General features: G+C 37.7%; 1 protein-coding gene and 1 pseudogene across 1 annotated transcript in view; both read left to right on the top strand.

The window, feature by feature from the left end:
- Window positions 1-23,877, top strand: part of LOC133064251 (olfactory receptor 5B12-like) — a 93,657-nt gene that overhangs the window by 66,005 nt on the left and 3,775 nt on the right. The window contains exon 4 of the mRNA XM_061154106.1: window positions 3,347-3,415. The gene's annotated coding sequence lies outside the window, so the exon portion shown is untranslated. The remainder of the gene's footprint in view (window positions 1-3,346; window positions 3,416-23,877) is intronic.
- Window positions 8,301-9,322, top strand: LOC133040362 (olfactory receptor 5B12-like; annotated as a pseudogene).

Genomic DNA, 23,877 nt, shown 5'->3' with positions numbered 1-23,877 from the left:
GAAATATCAATAACCTCAGATATGCAGATGACACCACCCTTATGGGAGAAAGTGAAGAAGAACTAAAGAGCCTCTTGATGAAAGTGAAAGAGGAGAGGGAAAAAGTTGGCTTAAAGCTCAACATTCAGAAAACTAAGATCATGGCATCTGGTCCCATTACTTCATGACAAATAGATGGGGAAACAGTGGAAACAGTGACAGGCTTTCTTTTTTCGGGCTCCAAAATCACTGCAGATGGTGATTGCAGCCGTGAAATTAAAAGAGGCTTGCTTCTTGGAAGAAAAGTTAAGACCAACCTAGACAGCGTATTAAAAAGTAGACACATTACTTTGCCAACAAAGCCCATCTAGTCAAGGCTATGGTTTTTCCAGTGGTCATGTATGGATATGAGAGTTGAACTATAAAGAAAGCTGAGCACTGAAGAATTGATGCTTTTGAACTGTGGTGTTGGAGAAGACTCTGCAAGGAGATCCCTCCAGTCCATCCTAAAGGAAATCAGTCCTAAATATTCAATGGAAGGACTGATGCTGAAGCTGAAACTCCAATACTTTGGCCACCCGATGCAAAGAATTGGCTCATTTGAAAGACCGTGATGCTGGGAAAGATTGAAAGCAGGAGGAGAAGGGGACAACAGAGGATGAGATGGTTGAACGCCATCACCCACTCAACGGACAAGAGTTTCAGTAAACTCCGGGAGCTAGTGATGGACAGGGAAGCCTGGTGTGTGCCAGTCCATGGGGTCACAGAGAGTCAGAGAAGACTGAGCGACTGAACTGAACTGAACTGATACATACACATATGTATACATATGTATTCACACGCATATGTGTGTGTCCTCAGTTACTCAGTCATGTCCGGCTCTTTGCAACTCTTTGGACTGTAGCCCACCAGGCTCCTCTGTCCATTGAATTTTCCAGGCAAGAAGACTTGAGTGGGTCGCCATTTCCTCCTCCAGAGGATCTTCCCAACCCAGGGAGTGAACCCACCTCTCTTGTGTCTCCCACATTGGCAGGCAGATTCTTTACCACTGTGCCACCTGAGAAGCCATATAGATAGGCATTATACTATTAATGAAGACAACATCAGAGTCATTCTAAGTGCTAATAACTGACATGTACTTCTCTGACCATAATCATCACTTCTTATTTGTAGCATAATAATTTGTGTACATGCTTTATATTCCAGTATTAATTATAAATGTCTGTATTCTTTGGGGGGAAAATGTTCAACACATTGTATCCTCAAAGAATTCTTTTATTATGAGTCAATGAAAGAATAAGAATAATCTTGTGTGTTGTCAAGGATTCTTTTGTTGTGAGTCAATAAATGCAATAACAGCAATCATAATAAAATCTTTGAGTGATTATCTCTTTTTTGGCACTGTAATGAGATTATAAAAATTGCCTTACAAGTATTTTATAATTCAATGATGTATATAGCACTATTAAAGTCAATCTTATACAAGTGTTTGTTAAGGGTTTCATAACGACAAAATGAAGAGTCCTGTATTTAAATCTCAATATGTCTATCTGCACTTTATATGCTCATGTTTCTCATGCTAGATACTGTCCTCAACATGAACTTAGAAGAAAGATTCTACTACTACCATTTCTGGTAGTAACAGTAGCAGCTGTTTCTACTAGGGCAAGAACAATAAGAACCAAACACTGGAAGCCTAAGATGGTGATGAATGATACGTACAGAGTGTGAAAAGTCTTGTGTATGAGAATACCATTCAGTCATGACTTGATAGAGTCGACATTAATTACTCAAATATCACAAAGCAAATTCTAGGAATTTCTCCACTGGAGCTTTTAAAATTATTGGCTGTTCAGAATAATTTTAAATATAACAGGTTCTCCTTGAGAAATGGGATATGGCTTGGCACACAATGATGCAAATTCCCAAATTAGTGGTAACAAAATGTACTCCAGTCTGAAACTAATTGCCAGTCCCAGGGTTTTCTGCTTTAGGTAGGACAAAGTTGAATTATCATTACCGTTTGTCCATGCTGGTCCAGTCATTCCTCCTGATAGTTTTTTAATGTTTGGGATGAGCATTTTTGTTTGTTTGTATTTGTTTCTGAATTTTATTCTGGAAAGGACGCTGAAAACAAACTTCCAAGGAACAAGTATTGCTACCAACGATGTAGTCCTTCCGGTTTCTTTAGATTCTGCCAACTTCGTTCGAAACTTGAGTCCTTACCATAACTCTTCTCTTTGTTTGGGCAATCTTTCCTATGCTACCTCTGTTCATCCTTTATGTATTGACTGAGGTGTTCATTCTCCTGAGAAAAACATTCTGGCCTAACAATTTAAGGTAGATTTTTACTGTTCACTCTCATATGGGCAACTTGTTCTAGTTGTAATTTTATATCCTTATTGTGAGTGTCTTCCATGTTTGTTTCCCCAATAGGCTTAAGCACATGAGACTAAGAACATGTTTGTTTTGCATGGATATGGACATCCAGGGTCATGAGTATGACTAAACTCATTTGGGACCAATACACAGTTGAATGAATTAATAATTCTTACTAATAGTTCAAATGTTTCTCATGAATTAAGTCATGCATTTCTTTCTGGGATCCAGTTGGCTTAGTGTCCCTATACCCCATGTTTATGTCAATATTGGACACTAGAGGTAAAGATGTAACTTGATTTTAGCATTATCATAGAAAATCAATACACATTATATTAATACACTCAAGGTTTCCCTCAACAAGCAGAGCTGGATCCCTATAGACACATTCATCAGTTGTCCTCCAGCAGTGAGATCAGGACCTGTTACTGCCCTCATGGGGGCTTTGTCCCCTGAGAAGTTTGTCGGTGTATAAGCTTCTCTCTCTTCCAGTTTCTAATAGCTCCATTCGGCCTATATTACAGCTAATAGACCAAGTGCTAGAGCCCCTTGACCATTCATTCATTCACATGACTGTCAGTAGTTATCTAACAGATATGATGATATTTCTGCAGAGTTACAGGAAGCTTGGAATAATGACCAAGGCAAATACCTGCCAATCATCATGACTTTGATTATATGATCACCATTTTCAAGACACTACAGGGGTTCTCTTATTTTCTCATGACAGCAGTAGTCTTTTAGGGAAGATATTGTTTGGGGCTGCCTTTCTAGCATCTCCATTTAATAGAGGAATATATAGTGGCTTAAAGCAATTAAGTGACTTATTTAAGAAGATAGATCAGCAGCTCTTACCATACAAGACATGCTAGCTACTTCTCTGCCATTAAGTGTTTTTTCCTCAATCTTTCCATGCTCTGAAGAACTTTTCCCTTTTGATCAAAGGCTGAGAAGAACATCTCAGTAGAATATATCTTTTCTTTTATAGACTGAATTTCGGATTTGAGACTCACATGTGAAAGTGTTGAATTGGCCTGTTCATTGTCCAAGAAGCCAGGTAAGCCTCCAATCAAATCTGCAATCTGTGTAAATTTGTAGGGTCAGAAGTAACCAGGAAAATATATCAGTGCACCTGTTTTCATCTTGATTTATCCATAACTGAATATTGAACATTTTGAATGTTTTTAATATGTCTGTGATTTTTAAAAAGAGACTATGTCACAAACACTATGGAAATTCTTAAGAAGGATGTGCATTTATCTTGTAAAAAAGTAAAAGGAATGGAAGGGACTTCAGTCCCTGCTTTGCCGTGCAGGGGTTTGTAGAAATTGAAAAGTTGTTCAACTCTTCTCACTTTTTGTTTCTTCTTCTGAAGTATGGAAATATTAGCTCCATCATCTAATCCTAAGGTATTTGAGAGTATTGAATTGAATCTTGATTAGAAATTTATTAAAATCTGGAGGGCATATAACACCATTAATGAAAAAGAGAAGAAATAGAGATAAATAAATGGGACCAAGTCTAACAGAACAATCATAAAAATGCACCAAGAGAACGGGTGTAAAAGTCACACCAGAAGGAACAATTTTCATGAGTGAGGGGACTTGGACTCCCAGTGATCATTCTTATGGTTTGCTGGCATTAGGCACCCAGGCTGATTAACTATTAGCTATATTGACCGAAGGGTGAATCAGCATTCACCATTTTATCTCTCTCTCTTGATCCTCTGCACTTCCTGATCAGGGAATATGTTTTTTACGTCATCGTGGCCCTTAGAATTAGCACACAACCTGATATACTGTAAGCACTTGGTACTTGGAGGAGAATGAGTGTTGGATGATTTACTGAAAAAAATTCCAGCACTTTATGAGGCTTATTAACTGAGGTTATTTATGTAACTTTTATATGTAGTAATATTTTTTCTTTTCATTCCTTTTCCTTTCTCTTTTTCTTTCTTTCTTTCAAATGAGGAGAGGAATTTGATTATGAACATTGTGGATCTAGTTCTCATCATTTGGCTGGGATTCAGAAAAATAAAGTTTTAGCCAAATTTTCACTAGCTAATCATATGTTTCTTTCCCAAGACCATGCTTTTTACCTGCCACATTACCTGTGAATGATGAACTCAATAATTATAGGTTCATTCATGAATACACCAATATACTGAGTAACTTTTTGTGCTCAGGACTGGGGTACAAAGTTTAGATTATATATAAAAGATTTGGGGAATATTTTTTGGTGATCAAGAGCTCAGAGTTGGGACTTTCATGGCAGTCCAGTAGTTATAATTTCACATTTTAGCGGAGCGGGTTTGATCCCTGGTCAGGGAGCTATGATCCCACATGCCACATGGCCAAAAAACCAGAACAGAAGCAATAGAAGCAACATTGTAACAAATTCAGTAAAGGCTTTAAAAATGATCCACAGTAACAAAAATCTTAAAAAAAAGAACTCGGGCTTTGATTCAAAATGATATGACTTCAAATACCAACTCTGCTAACTCACTAGTTTTATGGACCTCCGTGTATAACTCTTTGTCAGTAAGCTTCAGTTTCCCCCTAGGTGAAAAGGGGATAACATCTCACATAGTTGGGTGATAAATCAATGGAGGTATAGCATGCATGTGGTGCCCTGAAAACAGAAAGTGCTCTGCAGTTTCTAACTATCATAGTTTAATTCATTATTTGTTTGTCTGCTTATACAAAATTGATGCTCTATGTGGGAGATGAAGTTTAAATTGTTGTCGTTGTTCAGTTGCTCAGTTATGTCCAACTCTTTTCAATCCCATGGATTGCAGCACACCAGGCTTCCCTGTCCTTCACTGGCTCCCAGAATTTGCTCTAACTCATGTCCATTGAGTTGGTGATGCCATCCAACCATCTCGTCCTCTGTCATCCCTTCTCTTCCAGACTTCAATCTTCCCCAGCATCAGGGTCTTCTCTAATCAGTCAGCTCTTTGCATCAGGTGGCCAAAGTATTGGAGCTTTAACTTCAGCATTAGTCCTTCCAATGAAAATTCAGCATTGATTTCCTTTAGGATTGACTTGTTTGATCTCCTTGCTGTCCAAGGGACCTCAAGAGTCTTCTCCAACACCACAGTTCAAAAGCCTCAATTCTTTGGCACTCAGCCTTATTTATGATCCAACTCTCACATCCATACATGCTTAAATTAAGATGAACCAAATCATTAAGAGTAACAAAGTGATGAATGGTGCCCTGTAGATTATAACAGAAAGGCTGTGTCTAGAGAGAAGGAGTTTTAGAAGACTTCATGGAAGCTTTGAAATTCATGTTATTCTTTGAAGAATAAATCAGCCTTGTACTGAGGGTACAGGGCATCTTGTGCACTTTTCAATTATATCCTGAACACCCAATGTGGTGGTCCAACCATAGAAAGACTGCTAAAAAAGTCTATACATGATTCAAAGGAGTTTTATAATTCTTATCTTAACATTAATATTATCTCACGAACATGCCTGAAATTATTTTTCTCCTTAGGAAAATGCCGGATTGAGACTCACTCCTTCACTTTGTTGAGAAAAGGGATGGTGAAAAATAAAATGAAATGCTTCCGGTGTACTTCACCTATCCCTCAACTTATCTTTGCATTGATTAAGGTAAGGTAGAAACTGAGAGGGTGCCTTCTCAGGATGGTAATGCCTCCCAGTGGCCTCCCCACCACCAATAGCAGGAGTAAAGGGGGGATGAGGTGCTGCAGGCTCTGTCTAGACCGTCGCCCTCACGTCCCACCCCACAGCCTCACGGCCTGGTTTCCCCCCTATGTTGAGACTGAAGGACTCGTCTCACGAGTCTCTTTGTCACTGTGTCACTCACCACGAAGCCGAGGACTCTCAGGTCAGCCCTCAACCCCGTTACATAACAGTCACATCTCTTCATATCCCTTTTTCTAAGCCCAGCAGCCACGCCTGCCCAACTCCTGATCATTCTACTCTTCCTTCTGGAATTTACAGTCAGTCATCAGCATAACCAGCACACACTTCATTTCTCCTCTGGAAGTTCCCTACTTGTCCAACTGAAGCCTGTGTCTTGAGACAGCCGTCTCTGTGACGGCAATTTTCTCTTCCACTTTCCTCTTAACGCTGTATTGTTTCATGTTCTTGACTTTATAACATTATCATACTGCCTGATTTTTGTGCTCCAAAGTCTTTCTTTTAGTGGTCTTATTTAATTTTGTGGATTTAATATGATATGAGAAGATTAAATCACTAGCAAGTTGCCAATATAGTTCAAATTAATAAACTCTGATGCAACAAGTCCAACTGTTTACATAACTCTTCTAAGTTAGATGGCCAGAAAGAATCGCAGACTCACCATGACTATTCTGAAATTGTCACTCTGGCTATTTCTTGAACATCTGCTTCTTCTACACCATTCTTTTGTTATTATACAAAAAATGGAGTCATTATTGCTCCTTCTTTCCCTAATGCCTACATTCAACATACCATGAAATCCAATCAGTTCTACTTTTGAAATATATCTATAATTGCTTAACTTCTCACTACCTCCCTCAGTACCATCCTGTTCTAAGCCATCATTAACTGTTGTATAGATTAATAAGCTTAATGCAAAGAAAATGGAAAAGGGTGACATCATAGTAATCCAGATTTCATTCTTGCATAGAAGCTTTCTTTAACCTCACTTACATTTTGGGTCCCTAGATAGAATCTGTCACCATCTTCTAACAGGAAGAATATCTACATTAATTGAATTCTGTTAAATATCAGGCAATAATGTTAGACCCATTTTACAGATGGAGAACCCGAACCTCAGACACTCTAGTTAATACACAAGATGACTCAGAAAATACTTGGCATAGCTGGACTGTGCAAAACTTGAGTAAAACAAGATTATTGTTTGAAAAATTAGAGGAGGGTAAGGACAGAATATGAGAGTGAAAAGGTTTTGGCAAAGAAGCAAATGCATGAGGGAGCATGTAGGATGTTTCCTTTTAGAGTTATCTGGAATTCCTCTACTACAACATCCACGCTTCTAATCAATGCATAGACCAATAACTCTGTCCTAGCCATAACGTGTAAAACCCTGCAATGCCAGTTTCCACCATCACTCCGGTTTGATACTGAGTTCGAGGGAAGACTGATGACCTAGTGATAGTGAACAATACCCAAAGTCAGTCATCTAGCACAAGGTGGAGCTAGAATTTTCATCTAAGTGTCCTTAGTCCGGACTCACACTTGTTAACTTTTATTCTCTGGATTTTTTATTCCTTGAATGGGAACTTCTACAGTATTGAACTTTGGGGAAATTATTCATTCTATGTATTCTATTATCTTGTGAGACTATTAAAGCTAGAACTTGATATATTAAAATTTGTATTACTAGAATATAGCACTGCTCATGATACAACAGTGGTAATCACAATGAAGCAAATTAAATTACAGTAAGCTATTTTATTGCATGAATATGCATATAATATGAATATGTCTATGTTTGAAAAATCTGAATTGGGAGACTAACAAATCTCATTTTTAAATTTATTTATTGTTCTTTTATTAGTTTTTGCCCACGCTGTGCAGCATGTGACATCTTAGTTCGCAACCAGGGATCAAACCCATGCCCCCTATGTTGGAAGCACAGAGGTTTCACCACTGAACCACCAGGGATCTCATTTTTAACAAATCTCTGCAATGATCTTGTATAAGTCTCCTTCCATTTCTGTACTTCAGTTTCAATCATTTATGAGGATGGAGGTACTGGGTTGTATTACCATCCAAATTCTTTAAACTAGAACATTTTACATTTCTAATATTATTTAAAAATTACTTTTGTTGTTATGCCTATATTTAGTTTAGAAAATTCCGATACAAGGTATAACTTGAACATAATTACGGTTCTAAGCTCAGGTACCACCCAGATCCTCTTTTCTCATTGATACAGTGCATTTTCATAATGCATAGATAACCCCCATGAAGAATAGTACAGTCGTGACTGAGTTCATTCTTGCCGGAATAACTGATGACCCACAACTGCAGATCCCACTCTTTCTAGTGTTGACTCTCACCTACCTCCTCACTCTCACTGGGAACCTGGGGGTGATCACGTGATCCTGCTGGACTCTCGTCTCCACACCCCCATGCACTTCTTCCTCAGCCACCTCTCTCTGGTGGACTTCGGTTACTCCACAGCCGTCACTCCCAAAGTGATGGCAGGATTCCTCATGGAAGACAAGGTCATTTCCTACAATGCTTGTGCCGCTCAGTTTTTCTTTTTTGTTGACTTTCTTGTTGTGGAAACTTTTCTCTTGTCTTCAATGGCCTATGACCGTCATGCAGCGGTGTGTAAGCCACTCCATTACACCACCATCATGACACCAAGAGTGTGCGCCTGGATGGTCGTAGGCTGCTATGTCTTTGGCTTTCTCGAGGCCTCCATGCACACTTGGAATGCATTCAGTCTCTCTTTCTGCAGATCCAATGTGGTTGATCACTTTTTCTGTGATGTTACTCCCGTCCTGGCTCTCTCGTGCTCAGACAGCAACAGAAGCGAGATGGTGTTTTTTGTTTTGGTGAGCTTCAATATCATCTTTACTATGATGGTCATCCTGATCTCTTACCTGTTTATCTTTGTCACCATTCTGAGGGTGCGCTCATCAGGACATCAGAAGGCCTTTTCCACCTGCGCTTCCCACCTCACCGCCATCTCCATCTTCTGTGGGGCAGGCGCCTTCATGTACCTCCAGCCCGGCTCCCGCCATTCCATGGACACAGACAAAATGGCGTCTGTGTTCTACGCCGTGGTCATCCCCATGCTGAATCCGCCGATCTATAGCCTGAGGAACAGAGAGGTCAAGGGTGCCTTAACAAAGGCTGTGGGGAAGGCAAAGTCCTCGCTAAGATTCATATCTTCATTATATAGAAACAACAATAGTATGGTTACATACACTTCAAATCAAGCTAGGGAAAATATTGACCTGCTCGGTCAATAATTATGTAATTTTTTTACATCATTCCTCAAGTTTTAAGTCTAGGAAACAAACTTGTTGACAAAATGTGATCTCAGGAGTAATGACTTTGGAGGAATCAAGCATGAAACTATAATTCATATTTTTAAAATTCTTTTAAATTACATTTTATTGTATATTTGTTCCATGATCAATCATACTTTCATATGGACATTTATGCTCACATGCATAAATGCGTACGTGCCCCCTGCACCTTATTTTCATGCAACTTACATGTAAGTCACATACTCATGGGTGGAGAGAAAAATGAGTTCAAAAGTCAAATGGGATTGGTCTGTTTTTAGACTGCAATTTGAACCAGTGGTTTTGGTGTCTGATGATACATTTTAAATATAATTTTAAGATAGAAATAGTCATTTTGTATGTGATTTTATTAAAAAAGAACTCTATATTGAAATTATTTCATTTAAATACTTAATACTCCTGCCAAACATCATCACTATAGGTTTATTACTGAGTGTTTTTGTTTTTTTTAAAATTTTTTTCATTGACAATAAACATCATTAAATGGGCATCTTTACTTATCTCAATTTTCATCTTTATTGGTTCATTACCCAGAGTAATATCTTCATGAGACAATTTTAACAGAAAGAGGCATAACAGAATATAAAGGGAATTTAATGAAAGTATAACTTAAAGCATGATATAAAAATAACAACATTTAGTTTTATAGCCAGGCTTAACTCTTTGTCTATAGATGCTCAGTTAAGGACACATTTTATGCTCCTTCCTTTCCAGTTACAGCCGGGTCACCAACTGATAGATCACCATTCTGGCTCAAATTAGAGGTTGGGCTGACTGGTCCTTACCAGTCGCTACCAGTCTCTCGAATAAGCTAGTCTGGCTTTTAAATGTGGGTATATTAGAAAAGTAAGATTCATTCAGAGATATGATAATAATTGCTTATAAACATATCTCTTAAAACTAAAATAGTTCCAATTTAAATTAGTCTAATGAGAATGTCTTTGAATGATCAATTCTCTATATACTTGTTTTTCTGCAATTATTTCTTTCTAGGTTAAATAATTTAGAACACATGTAGAAACTATATAAGAATGTAAATTTATTTTGAAACCATGGACCCATATGTGGGAAGTGATATTTTGAATGGGGTGTTTTGAATCTAGCACTGAGGGCTCCTGTGGTTTGACTTTTATGGGGTAACAGAGAGTGGCTCAGGGGTAAAGGATCTGCCTGCCAATGCATCAGCTGCAGGAGCCATGGGTTTGGTCTTTGGGTTGGGAAGAGCCCCTGGAGGGGAAATGGCAGCCCATTCTAGTATTAATCCTGGGATAATCCAATGGGCAGAGGAGCCTGGTGGGTCACAATCCATGAATCGCAGAGTCAGACATAATTGAGCGATTGCTCACAACAATGAAATGGAGATAGTTAAAATGTATATCCTTCAGAACCAAGTGAAAGATCACAGCAACAGATTATCTCTCCTGATAGGAAAGATTTTTCCTTTTGGAGAAAAGGAACCAGGTTCTTCATTTTCTATGAATTATCCTTATAAAATGCTAAAACCTCCCTGGAGTATTTCAAGTGTGAAGAATCTTTTTGGCTACATATTTTGCTACATGTTTTGCAGATCCCAGTGTAAAAACAAAAGTGCTGAGCCCCTTGTTAAAAATGTGTAGCAATTTTAAGTTAGCAAGGGCAGAGTGTTAAACCCAGTGCAGAACCTTCTGAGCACAAGGCCTTCATGGCTGCATGGGATTCATGCTCATGAAGCCATCCCTGAACACTCTGCCTCCTCGTATATATAATCTTTTACAAATTATCTTATTGGTTATAAAGTTCAAGTTTTTCCATAACATCTTAAGGAAATGAACTTTTTGGCTAACCCAAATACAAAACCTTAATTTCTAAAGTATCATCCACATTTTATGTCATAATGAAAATGCAAAGTAAAGCAACAATGGAAGAATACTGCACGTCTTTTAGAATGGCCAAAGTCCAGGACACTGACAACGTCAAGTGCTACTAAGAATGTAGGGCAATAGGAACCCTTATGCATTGCCAATAGGAACGCAAAATAGTACCATCTCTTTGGAAGACAGTTTGTCAGTTTCTTACAAAACTAAACACACTCTTACTATATAATTTAGCACTTGTTTTACTTGGTATTTACCCAAATAAGTTGAAAATTTAAAAGTAGCACACAAAAAGTAGCTCGAGTATTTATAGCAACTTTATTCATTATTAAGAAAACATGGAAGCAATTGATATGTCCTTCAATAAAGGGATGGATTAATATTGTGCAATTCAAACAATAGAATGTTATTCAGTGTTAGAAAAATGAGCTATCAAGCCATGAAAAGACATGAAAAATATTTAAATTCATATTTCTAAGTAAAGATATCAATGTGAATCAACTTCCAACTGTCTGGTTTTGCTATTAACATTCTGGAAAAGGCAAAACTATGGTGATAGTGAAAAAAAAACGTCTGTTTGTTATGAGTTCGGGCTTTGGAAAGGATGACTAGATGGATCACAGAGGATTTTTAGTTTAGTGAAAATACTTAGTATGTTACTATACTGAAGGATAATACCATCATATATTTGTCCAAATCTGTAGAATATCCAACACTAAAAGTGAACCCTAATGTAAACTGTTACCTTTATATGGTTATGAGGTGTCAATGTATGCTCATTCTTGGGGAAGAAAAATAGCATTCTAATGAGTGATATTGCTAGTTGGGAGGCTATAAATGTGGGGCGACATGGGGCATATCTTAGAAATGATCATAAAATTTACAAAACTTAATTGAGATTGATCAAGAAAAAAGAGAGAAGTCTCAAATAACTTAACAGAAATAAGAATGTTTAAAAGTAAGAGCAGTTATATGGTTACAATTAGTTGACAGATCCAATTTCTATAAAAGACACAAACAAACACTATAGATTCAAGGAAAAAAATAATTTTTTTATGCTAAGTAAAAAATTAGGTTAATAATAATTAAAACTCTACCCAGAGAAAAAATTTTATGTTCAAGTGGCTTCACTGGTGAATTGTCCTAAATCTTTAGAGAAGAATTAATAACACAATGTTGCACAGAATATGCAATAGGGAGAAACACATTTTTGTTCTGTGTATCCCTCACCTGCTTATTGTGGATGTAGACAATTTTATTACTTTTGTCTGTTAGCCTTCCTATTAACTTTATAAGTGGTTGATTTGCTACCTTTTTTTTTTTTTTTTTGTATAATTGCCTTAGCCAGCGAGATTTCTACTTTCAGAATATTCTATTTGTGGTTGTAGCCTATTCCTTCCCACTTAGAGAAGTCTCATTTACATTTCTTGTAAAGCTAGTTTGGTGGTCCTGGACTCTTTTAGAGTTTGCTAATCTGTAAAACTTTTGATTTTTCCTTCAAATCCGAATGATAGCCCTTCCAGGTAGAGTATTCTTGGTTTTCCCCTTTCATCACTTTAGGTGTACCGTGCCGCCTTCTTCTGGCCTGCAGAGTTTCTGCTGAAAGTTAGACGGTATCCTTCTGGTAGCTCCTTTGTACCTGATTTCTTTCTTTCCCTTGTTTCTTTAAATGTTCTCTCTTTAATTTTTGCCTTTTTAATTACAAGGTGTCTTGGTGTGGACTTTTTGGAGTAGATCCTGTTTGGGATTCTCTGTGTTTCCTGGACTTGGCTATCTGTTTCCTTTCCCAGGTTAGAGACATTTTCAGCTTTATGTCTTAAAATATGTTCTCTTCCCTTTTCTCTCTCTCTTTTCTTCCTGGAACCCCTATCGCAAGAATGTTAATTTCCTTGATGTTGTCTTAGAGGTCTCTGAAACTATTCTCATTTCTTGATGTTTGTTTTTCTTTTTTTTTCTCCTGTTCTGCTTGTGTGATTTCCACTACCCTCTCTTCCAGTCCACTGATTCATTCCTCTATATCAACTAATCTGCTGTTGATATTTTTCTAGTGTATTTTTTTTAATTTCAATTACTCTTCAGCTTTGTTTGGATCTTCTTTATGTTCTCTACTTTGTTAAAAGTTTCACTATGTCCATCTTTTCTTCTCCTGAGTTCTTTGAGCATCTTTTGGAGCAAATCCTTGAACTCTTTATTGGATAGATCGCATATGTCCATTTAGTTCTTCTGAACTTTATCTTGTTATTTCATTTGGATCATATTACTTTGTTGCCTTATTTTGACTAATTCATCAATTAGTCAAATTCACTACTTTATATGTATTTGATAGGTTGGTTCTGTTCCCCGGTCTTGGAAAGTGGCTTTATGTAGGAGACATCCTACATGTCCCAGCAGGGCGGGCACTGCCCTCTGCTCCCCAGGGCTCTGTGCTCCAGGGGAGCCCCTGTGTGGGTGGTGGAGTCATTTCGCTGCAGCAGGATGATGTCTTTGGGTGTGTGGATAGCTGTGACTGGCCTCTGGTCTGGCTGGTCACTGGGCCTGGCCTTGTGCAGAGGCTGTCAGCTGCTGGTTGGAAGGACTGGATCCTAGCCAGGCTGACTGAGTGTCTAGGAGAGTCCTCTGTAGTGCTGGCCCAATGATGAGTCAGGCTGGGTCAAGGTGGCTGGCTATAAGCCCCCAGGGTGCCAGGAGCAAGTGCTGGCCCGCTGGTGAGTGCAGGTGGGTCCCTGGCTGACCCCCTGAGGGGCCCAAGAAGTGCTTAGGTACAGACGCCTAGGTATAAGAGAAACAAGTTTTCAGAATGTATGTACAGCATAATCACTACCATTAATTATAATCTACTGCATATTTAAAAGTTGCTCAGAGGGTAGACCTTAAGATTTCTTAACCAAAGAAAATAAATTGTAATTATGTTAGGTGATGATATGTTAATTAAACTTACCAAGATAATCATTTAATTATATATATTATATATAAAATTAGCACACACACATGCATATATGTACACATGTGTGTGTGTGTGTGTGTGTGTGTGTGTGTGTGTGTGTGCTTCAGCCATGTCTGACTTCTTGTGACCCTGAAGACTCTTGAGAGTCCCTTGGACTGCAAGGAGATCCAACCAGTCCATCCTAAAGGAAATCAGTCCTGAATATTCATGGGAAGGACCGATGTTGAAGCTGAAACCCGAATACTTTGACCACCTGATATGAAGAACTGACTAATTTGAAAAGACCCTGATGCTGGGAAAGATTGAGGGCAGGAGGAGAAGGGGACGACAAAGGATAAGATGGTTGGATGGCATCACTGACTCAATGGACATGAGTTTGAGTAAACTCCAGGAGTTGGTGATGGACAGGGAGGCATGGCTTGCTGCAGTCCATAGGGTCGGAAAGAGTTGGACACAACTGAGCAACTGAACTGAACTGAACTGATGGACTGTAACCTGCCAAGCTCCTTTGTCCAAGGGATTATCCAGGCAAGAATACTAGAGTGGGTTGCCATGCCCTCTGCTGGGGTTTCTTCCCAACTCAGGGTTTGAAACCACATCTCTTACATCTCCTGCATTGGCAGGCAGGTTTTCTTACCTTTCTTATATACTCAACTTGGTGGATGTCAAATTTCCATAATGTCATATAACAATTATATTTCGAAGAGGTGGAAATAATAAAAGTAAACATCATTATTTACAGAAGCTTAACAAACTCATCAGAGATCAGAAAAGGACATAATTTTCTATTATACTTTGCATTTGAGTCGGGATGTACAGAATTATTTCTCACTACTTGTTTGTTTGTTGTATATTTCAGGCTCCCTGGAAATCACATTGATAAAATTCTAATTGAACTAACTTCTTGGATGGTGGCAGAGATCATATACATGCTCGCTACAAAAGTTTTCTTCCTACACACAAAGAAATTTCCTTGTAGATGTGAGAGGAGTGCATGGTTAATATCCACCATGAATTTTTATCACACTCTCTCATTTCACTTATAGAAAACTTTGGAGTCACTTGTGGGAGATGTCAGTGTTACTGAGTGTAAGAATGAGAAGGTGTGGTCTCTCTTTACCACTTAGAAATGAATTACTTGGAAATCAACTTGACACTTATAGGATTGTAAGAAAACTGAGAAATACAGTTTCATCTAAAGGTATGAAATATGGGTAAAAGGGAAGCAAGATTAGATTGGAATACATCTGGAATACTTGCCATTTGCTAGATTTTATTCCAATGAGGCTAAGACTTCCAAATTCAAGGGGCACAAAAGGCACAGAAAGATATTTACTTCCAAAGGGAAAGAAAACCCCGCAGGGTTTATGAAAGTAATGTCTGAGGCTTGGTGGTTCGATGCCCCAGCCTGCGTTCTCCTTCCTGTTCTGATGTCCGCAGCAGCATCGTCCAAGAGTGTTAATAGCCTCTTTTTCTTTATTTTTGAGAACAGATGGGTATACTGGAGAAGAAATACCAACTCATACACCCGTGACTTTGCTTAGTTAGTTCCCTAAGTACTTGGTCCCCAAAGGCAAGAATTTAATTAAAATACCGAGTGCATGAGGCCTGGGCCTGTGGATGGATCACAGGAGAGCTTGTTCCTGAGAGCTTCATGCCAGAGTAATCCCCTTCTAGGCATATGTCATCAGACCCTTGAGTCCCAATCGGACTTTATTCAGTCTCACTAGAGTGAGAATAACCTGGTGCCCCGGGCACCTTGTTCACTTGATTTTATTTTATTGCAAGGGGGTCTCAGTGCTGGAGGCCTTTCCCTTCACAGTGACACTGCTGCAATACGTTAGTCAGAATGACCTTGGACAGCACTCTCTGATAACAAGAGGAATCTTTTCTGTAGACTGAGTGATTTACTGAGCATTTCACATCCTCCATCTTATTTCACCTCCAAACCACTGTATGAGACATCAGGGGTGGGAATCACTAACTCCATTAAAAAAATACAGAAAGTGAGACTAAGGGTAGTGAAGGATTTCACTTTTGTTCCCCTCTGAAGTGAGAAATCTAGAGTGGAGGACTTTGAGGTTTGATATGTAGGGCCAAGGAATCCACTTATGGTCCAAAAGGTGTACTTAAATTAACGATTAAGATAATTCACAAGGTACAAACTTGTGGTTATAAAGTAAACAAATCATGGGAGGTACAATGTACAGCATAGTGACTATAGTTCATATTCTTATACTGCATATTTGAAAGTTATTAAGTGAGCAGATCTTAAAAATTCTCATCACAGGGGAGAGAAATTGTAATTATATCAGAATTGATGTTACCTAGACTTACTGTGATGATCATTTGCAATACATTCAAGTATCAAATCATTACACTGTACATCTGAAACTGACATAATATGTCAATTTTACCTCTATTTACAGAGCTAATTTAGGACCATACAGAGGGGGAAGCCATAACCTGCTTGTCCTAGTAAGCTTTCATCCAACCTCATCTTGTAGGGTCATTGGTGGTTATGTTGCTGTGACTTGAGTAGAAAAGTTAGTAGAAAAGGAATTGGGATTGCATCTTAGAGTAACTTTAGGAAATATTGACCATTGCTTTGCATATTTAAGCCATCCAGTCATTTTTCTTAAGAGTTAGAAAATAAGTGTTTTATATTATCACGTTTGATTCCTTAATATATATATTCACTTCAATATATTTCAGTTTAAAAAGGAAATTATTGGACTTTGACACTGAAATTAATAACTGATAGACTGGATTAAAATCTGCCTCTTGTCTTGCCTATTCAACACGCTAGTTTTTTATTTCATTTTTTCCTTTCCTTTAGACTAGAGTTATCTCAGACTAAGTCATTAATTTTCCCTTTTTTGTCTCCTATTATTGAGACTTTAGTCCTTCACTTATTAAGTTGTACCTTGATATTTTAATTTTTCTTCATTATGAAAGAACTGTACAACATTTTTATTCTGATTGATCCCCACCCCTTTTGCTCTTATTGTCAAATATTTTAGCTTTACATACAATTAAAACTTTAGAAGATTTTTTGAATAGTATTTAAAACACTTAATATATTTATTTGTGTTATCAACATGTTAGTTTTTCCAGTATTTTTTCTAATTTTCTCTATTTTTCATTTTGGAACTTTTTTCCAGAAGAACCTCCTTTAATAGTTCTCTCAGCATAGATCTATAGGCACCTGGATTATTCCACCCTACCCTGGGTCAGTTGCTTATGTTGAAAAACTGTAGTCAGTCTCACTGTAGCTCTTACAAAAATAATGCTTAGTTTTCTTCTCTGGCTGCTTTTCATATTTACTTTTTGACTTTCATTAAATGAAAATATCATGATGAATCTGAGGAACTCAGGAGTATTTTGAGTGATACTACATTTATTCTCAAACTTATGCTATATAAAGTTTATAGGAGTTCCATTAAAGGTAGGTCCACAATTAAATAAAGTTGGGAAAACATTGCATTTGTCAAATCTAAACTTTAGGATCACTGATAAGTAAATTCCCATGAAAGTGCTACACAGCATACTACAAATATTTGAAAAAATAGATTCCCATGGATCACTTTTTGAGGCAAGCAGTCTTATTGTGACCCACTTCTACCATATACCAGTTGTTCTGTACTGTGTATGAACACCCTTCCTAGGAGAATAGCATAAAGTTTAAATGTCATACTTAGGACTTCTATAGCTTGATTCCTCACATATAATTGCTGTGTATTTTTTGCAAGCTACTTAACTTCTCAAATGTGTCTTTTTCTTCTGAATTTTAAAAGTTGATAGTAATAATGTCTATATGAGAATTTTTATGAGTACTGTATTAGATTGGGCCTGGTGTACAATATATGCTCAGTAGTCATGTATATGTTATGCAAATAACATATAATCTACATTTTATACACACACACACACACACACATATATATACACTATACTATTAATGAAGACAGCATTACAGTCATTCTAAATGCTAATAGCAACTGACTTGTAATTTTCTGACCATAATCATCACTTTTTATTTGTAGCATAATAATTTGTAAGCATGTTTTATATTGCAACTTACAGAGTAAGCTTCTCTGTTTTCTGGGAAAAAGGGATTTAATATATTGTGTGTTCTTAAGGGTGAGTTAATAAAAGAATAGCAATAACCATAAAAACATTTTTGAGAGATTATCACTTTTGACACTGTAATGAGCGTGTATATAAAAGTTGTCTTCCAAGTATATTATGATACAGTGATGCATACAGAAGTATCATGTCAATGTTACACAAGTGTTTAGAGTTTCATAATACAAAATGGAGAATCTGGTATTTAAATCTAGAAAAGTCTGTCAGAACTTTATATGCTCATATCTCTCACACTATATAGACACTGTCCAACCATGGACTTAGAAGAAAGATCTAATACATTTCTAGTTATGAGAGCAGCTGTTTCTACCAGGATGAGAACAGTAAACAACAAACACTGGCAGTCTAAGATTATAAGGTGGTCTCAATACTCCGGTGTATGAGAATTCCATTCAATCATCCCTCCATAGAGTAGACATTAATTACTCAAATTGTTACCGAGTTTAAGCTTGCTCTCCTCCATGCATGACAGACCAATGAAGCGGAGAGAGTTGGGTGACTGAGAAGATACAGACTAAAGTCTCAAAATATCCATCTTCTGGGGTCTGAATGCCAGGTTCTTTTATGGATCAGGAAACAAAGCAAAAAGTCCATTAATCTTGCAAATATATCCTAGGATGGCAACCTCAGGCAGGGGATGTGTTAATTCTTCCTTCCTGACATCTCCAGATGGACAAGGTTCTGAACAAAGGCTCTTTAACAGTCAGGCGAGGGACAGGATTCTCTGAGGCAAGCCATTATGTACGATTATAATAATAATAATAAAAAGTAACTAAAAGCAAGTCAAAGAAACAGTTGTAATATGGAATCAAGGTTGGGTTTTCCCTGCAATAAAATATCAAGGAAAATATTTTAGGAAAATTCTAGGAATTACTCCACTGGGGCTTTTAAAACTGATAGACAATAAGAAATAGATTTTAGGTATGATGGATTCTCCTTGAGAAATAGGTTATGGCTTGGCACATAATGATGTTTCCAAATTAGTAGGAATAAAATGTACTCCAGTCTGAACCTAATCATCAGTCCGAATGGTTTTTGCTTTATGCAGGACAGGATTTGAGTTATTTTTACCAGTTGTCCACACTGGTCCTATGGTCCACACCAATCATTCCTCCCAATAATTTTGGTCTTTGGGATGGACATTTTTGTTTCTTTGCATTTGTTTATGAACTTTTGTTCTGGTGAGGCCATTGAAAACAAACTTTCAAGGAACAGGTATTGCTAACTATGCTGTACTCCCTCTGGCTTCTTTAGATTCTGCCAACTTCTTAGACAACTTGAAGACACCATAGCTTTTCACTTTATTTGGGCAATCCTTCCTATGCAATGGAGAAGGAAATGGCAACCCACTCCAGGATTCTTGCCTGGAGAACTGCATGGACAGAAGAGCCTGGCAGGCTACAGTCCATGGGGTCACAAAGAGTCAGACAAGACTGAATGACTATCAGTCACACTCAGTATATTACCTCTATCCATCCTTCATGTATTGGCTGAGGTGCTGATTCTCCTGAAGAAACCTTCTGCCTGTCATTGAAAGTATGTTTTTATGGGACTTCCTATAGTAGTCAGTGTTTAAAAATCCACCTTGCAACTGCCTTGCAATTTAGGCAACAGATTCGATCCCTGGTCGGAGATCTAAGATCCCCCATGCAGAGGAGTAACTGAGCCCGCTTGAGACAATGAAAGAGCCCACCTCCTGCAACGAAGACCCACGTGCCAACTAAGATCCGACACAGTCAGATAAATGAAGATTTTCAAAAGCAGATTTTCATTATTCATTCTCATATACGCACCTTATTCTTTTTATAATTGTGTACCCTTGTATGTGAGTTTGCTTAATGTTTGTCTTCTGTTATAAACCTAAGCATGTGAGACTATGAACATGGTTGTTTTCTTTGGATATGTACACCCATAGCCAGGACTATGCCAAAACTCATCTGGGACCAACACAGTGTTGAATGAGTGAATAATTTTTGTCAATGGTGCAAATGTTTCAGTTGAACTAAGGCATGCAATTCTTTCTGAAATCTGTTTGGCTTAATAACAGACTTCTGTCCCTGTGTTTCCCCATGCTTCCCCATATGTTTCCATATGCCAATATGGGGCCCTAGAGGTAATGATGTAACTTGATTTTAGCACCATCAAAGAGAATTTAAACAAGCTATGTTAATACAATCACGATCTCTCTCAGCAAGCAGAACTGGATTCCTATGCACACATTCATCACTTTTTGTCTAGTAGTCTGAGATAGGGCCCTATTTTTGCTCTCACGGGGGCTTTGTCCCCTGAGAATTCCAAAGGTTTATAACTCTTTCTTTCAGTTCCCGATAACTCCATGTGGCTCTAAAGATAAAAGACCATGTAAATGGACCATAAAATGTTACCCGACTGTTGAGTCATTCAACTGCTTGTCCATGGTGTCTATTACCTTCTATGGCCTTCCCCAGAGTGAGATCTGTCCCAACTGGGAGCCTGTAGTCATGACCAGGAGAAATAATCATGACTTTGATTACGATGATCGCCATTTTCAAGACACTATAGGGGATTCTGTTCTTTTGTCATGACAGCAGTAGTCTTTTAGGGAGGATGTTGTTTGGGGCTGCCTATCTAATAGCTCCACTTTATAGATGAATATAAGGTGACTTAAAGCAGTTGAGTGACTTATCTGAGGAGACACCAGCAACTCTTACCGTACAACCATGTTAGCTACTTCTGTGGCATTGCTTTCTCAGTCTCTCCTCGCTCCAAAGTTCTTTTCCCTTTTGATCAAAGACTTAGAAGAAAATCTCAGTAAATGTTTCTTATCTTTTATGGATTGAATTTCTGATTCAAGACTCATATGTGAAATCAATGAATTTGCCTGTTCATTCTTCAGCATACCAGGTAAGCCTCCAATCAAATCTACAGTCTATATATGTTTTCAGGGACAGGCGTAAGCAGGAAAATATATCAAGGCATCCATTTCCCTCCTGATTTATTCATAACTGAATACTGAATGTTTTATGCAACATACTGGATGTCATTAGGTGTCTGTGATTTTTAGTTATAGACTGTGTTACAAATACCATAGAAATTCTTAAGGAGAATATGTATTTACATTGTATAAAAAGAAAAGGAACAAGACGGTCTTGAGTCCCTGTTTTGCCTTACATGAGCTTTTAGAACTTGGACAAATTGTTAAACCTTTCTCACTTTTAGCTTCTTCTTTTGGAGTATGGTATTACTAGTTAACAACTGGCTAATCCCAAGGTCTTTGAGAGTATCAATTTGGATCTCAATGTGAAAATTTATTATAATTTTGGAGAGCACATAACATTAATGAAAAAAGAGAAAGAACAGAGAGAAATAATAAGGGGGACCCAGGCTAAGTGACCAACTATAAAAATGCACTGAAATAAAAGGCATAAAAAACCATACCAGAATGAAAAATTTATGGGAATGAAGTAATCTGGACTCTAGCTTTTATTCTGAAACTTTGCTGGCATTAGGCACTCAGTTAATAGTTAATCAATTGATTAACTATTTGATATATTGACTGGTGAACTATAGTGTAAATGAGACCATGGTACCATCCCACTGGCCCGAGAGACAAAAATAATGCTCTCTGCTTGGGAATAAAGAATAGGAATATCCCAAATAATCAGTATTTTATATATTACTCTTGTACTTCTATACTTTCTTATCAGAGAATGTTTTTTATATCATTCTAGATCTTAGAAAAGCACACAACCTGATACATGGTAAGGACTTAGTAGCTAGAGAGAAAATGATTGTTGGATGAATTACTAAACAAATTCCAGTACTTTATGTGGCTTATTAATTGGTATTATTCAAAATTTATATAACTTTTAAATATGGAAGTAATCTTTCCCTTCCTTTTCTTTCTTGATAGAAGCAGGAGAGGAATTTTATTGTAAAAATGTGTAGATATATTTCTTGTTACTCGACTTGTATTCAGAAAGATAGTATACTAGCTAAATTCCCAGTAGCTAATTGTATATTTGATTCCAAAACCCATAATTTTAATTTCTCCATATTACTTGTGAATAAGGCACGCAATAAATTAGTCATTCATGAACAGGCCAATATAATGAATAACATATTTTGTGCCCCAGCTGGGGTAGAGCAACTATATATTAAATATTAGGAGAGTATTTCTTGGTAATCAAGAACTCAGGCTTTGATTCAAAATGACATGACTTCAAATACCAGCCCAGCTACTTGCTAGATTTATGGACTTCACTGTGTAACTCCTTGTGAGCAAGCTTCAGTTTCCCCACATGTGAAATGGGGATCGATAATGCGTCAGGGGGTTGGGTGATAAATCAATGTAGGTATAGTATGCACGTATATTTCAGGTGCCTTGAAAATAGAAAGTGCTCAGTAGTTTCTGACTATCATCATTTGATTCATTATTTAAAGTTGTGCATCTGCTTATATAGTATCGATGATGTATATGGGAGATGAATCTAAAATTAAGATGAAACAATTTATTACAAGTAACAAAGTGATCAATGGTGTTTCATAGGTTATAACAGAAAGGTAGTGACTAGAGAGCAGGAGTTTTTGAAGACTTCATTGAAGTTTTGAAACTCATGTTATTCTCTGAAGAACAAATTTGAATTGTACTAAGGGCACTGAGTAGCTTGTTCAATTTTTAACTATGTCCTGAACACCATATATGTGATGATCTGATCCATAAATATCTGTAAAAGAGATTGCTAAAAAGTCTATACATGATTCAAAGACCTTTTATAATTCTGTCAGTGAACTGGACTGTAGAGCTCAGTCGTGTCCAACTCTTTGTGACCCCCTCGCCTATAGCCTACCAGGCTCCCCCGTCCATGGGATTTTCCAGGCAAGAGTACTGGAGTGAGTTGCCATTTCCTTCTCCAGGGGATCTTCCTGACCCAGGGATCGAACCCGGGTCTCCAGCATTGCAGACAGACACTTTCCCGTCTGAGCCACCGATTCATATTAACACAAGATTGTGTTTGTAACTATTTTTTCCTCCCCTGTAGGAAAGTGTTGACTTAAGACAGTCTTTCACATTGTTGAGAACAAAGATGGTAGAAAACAAAATGGTACATATACACCATGGAATATTACTCAGCCGTTAAAAAGAATTCATTTGAACCAGTCCTAATGAGACGGATGAAACTGGAGCCCATTATACAGAGTGAAGTAAGCCAGAAAGATAAAGAACATTACAGCATACTAACACATATATATGGAATTTAGAAAGATGGTAACGATAACCCTATATGCAAAACAGAAAAAGAGACACAGAAATACAGAACAGACTTTTGAACTCTGTGGGAGAAGGTGAGGGTGGGATGTTTTGAAAGAACAGCATGTATATTATCTATGGTTAAACAGATCACCAGCCCAGCCCAGGTGGGATGCATGAGACAAGTGCTCGGGCCTGGTGCACTGGGAAGACCCAGAGGAATCGGGTGGAGAGGGAGGTGGGAGGGGGGATCGGGATGGGGAATACGTGTAAATCTATGGCTGATTCATATCAATGTATGACAAAACCCACTGAAATG

The sequence above is a fragment of the Dama dama genome, chromosome 1 (genome assembly GCF_033118175.1).
Source record: "Dama dama isolate Ldn47 chromosome 1, ASM3311817v1, whole genome shotgun sequence".
In the NCBI taxonomy this organism is placed as follows: Eukaryota; Metazoa; Chordata; class Mammalia; order Artiodactyla; family Cervidae; genus Dama; species Dama dama.
This window is presented reverse-complemented; position numbering and strand designations above follow the sequence as displayed.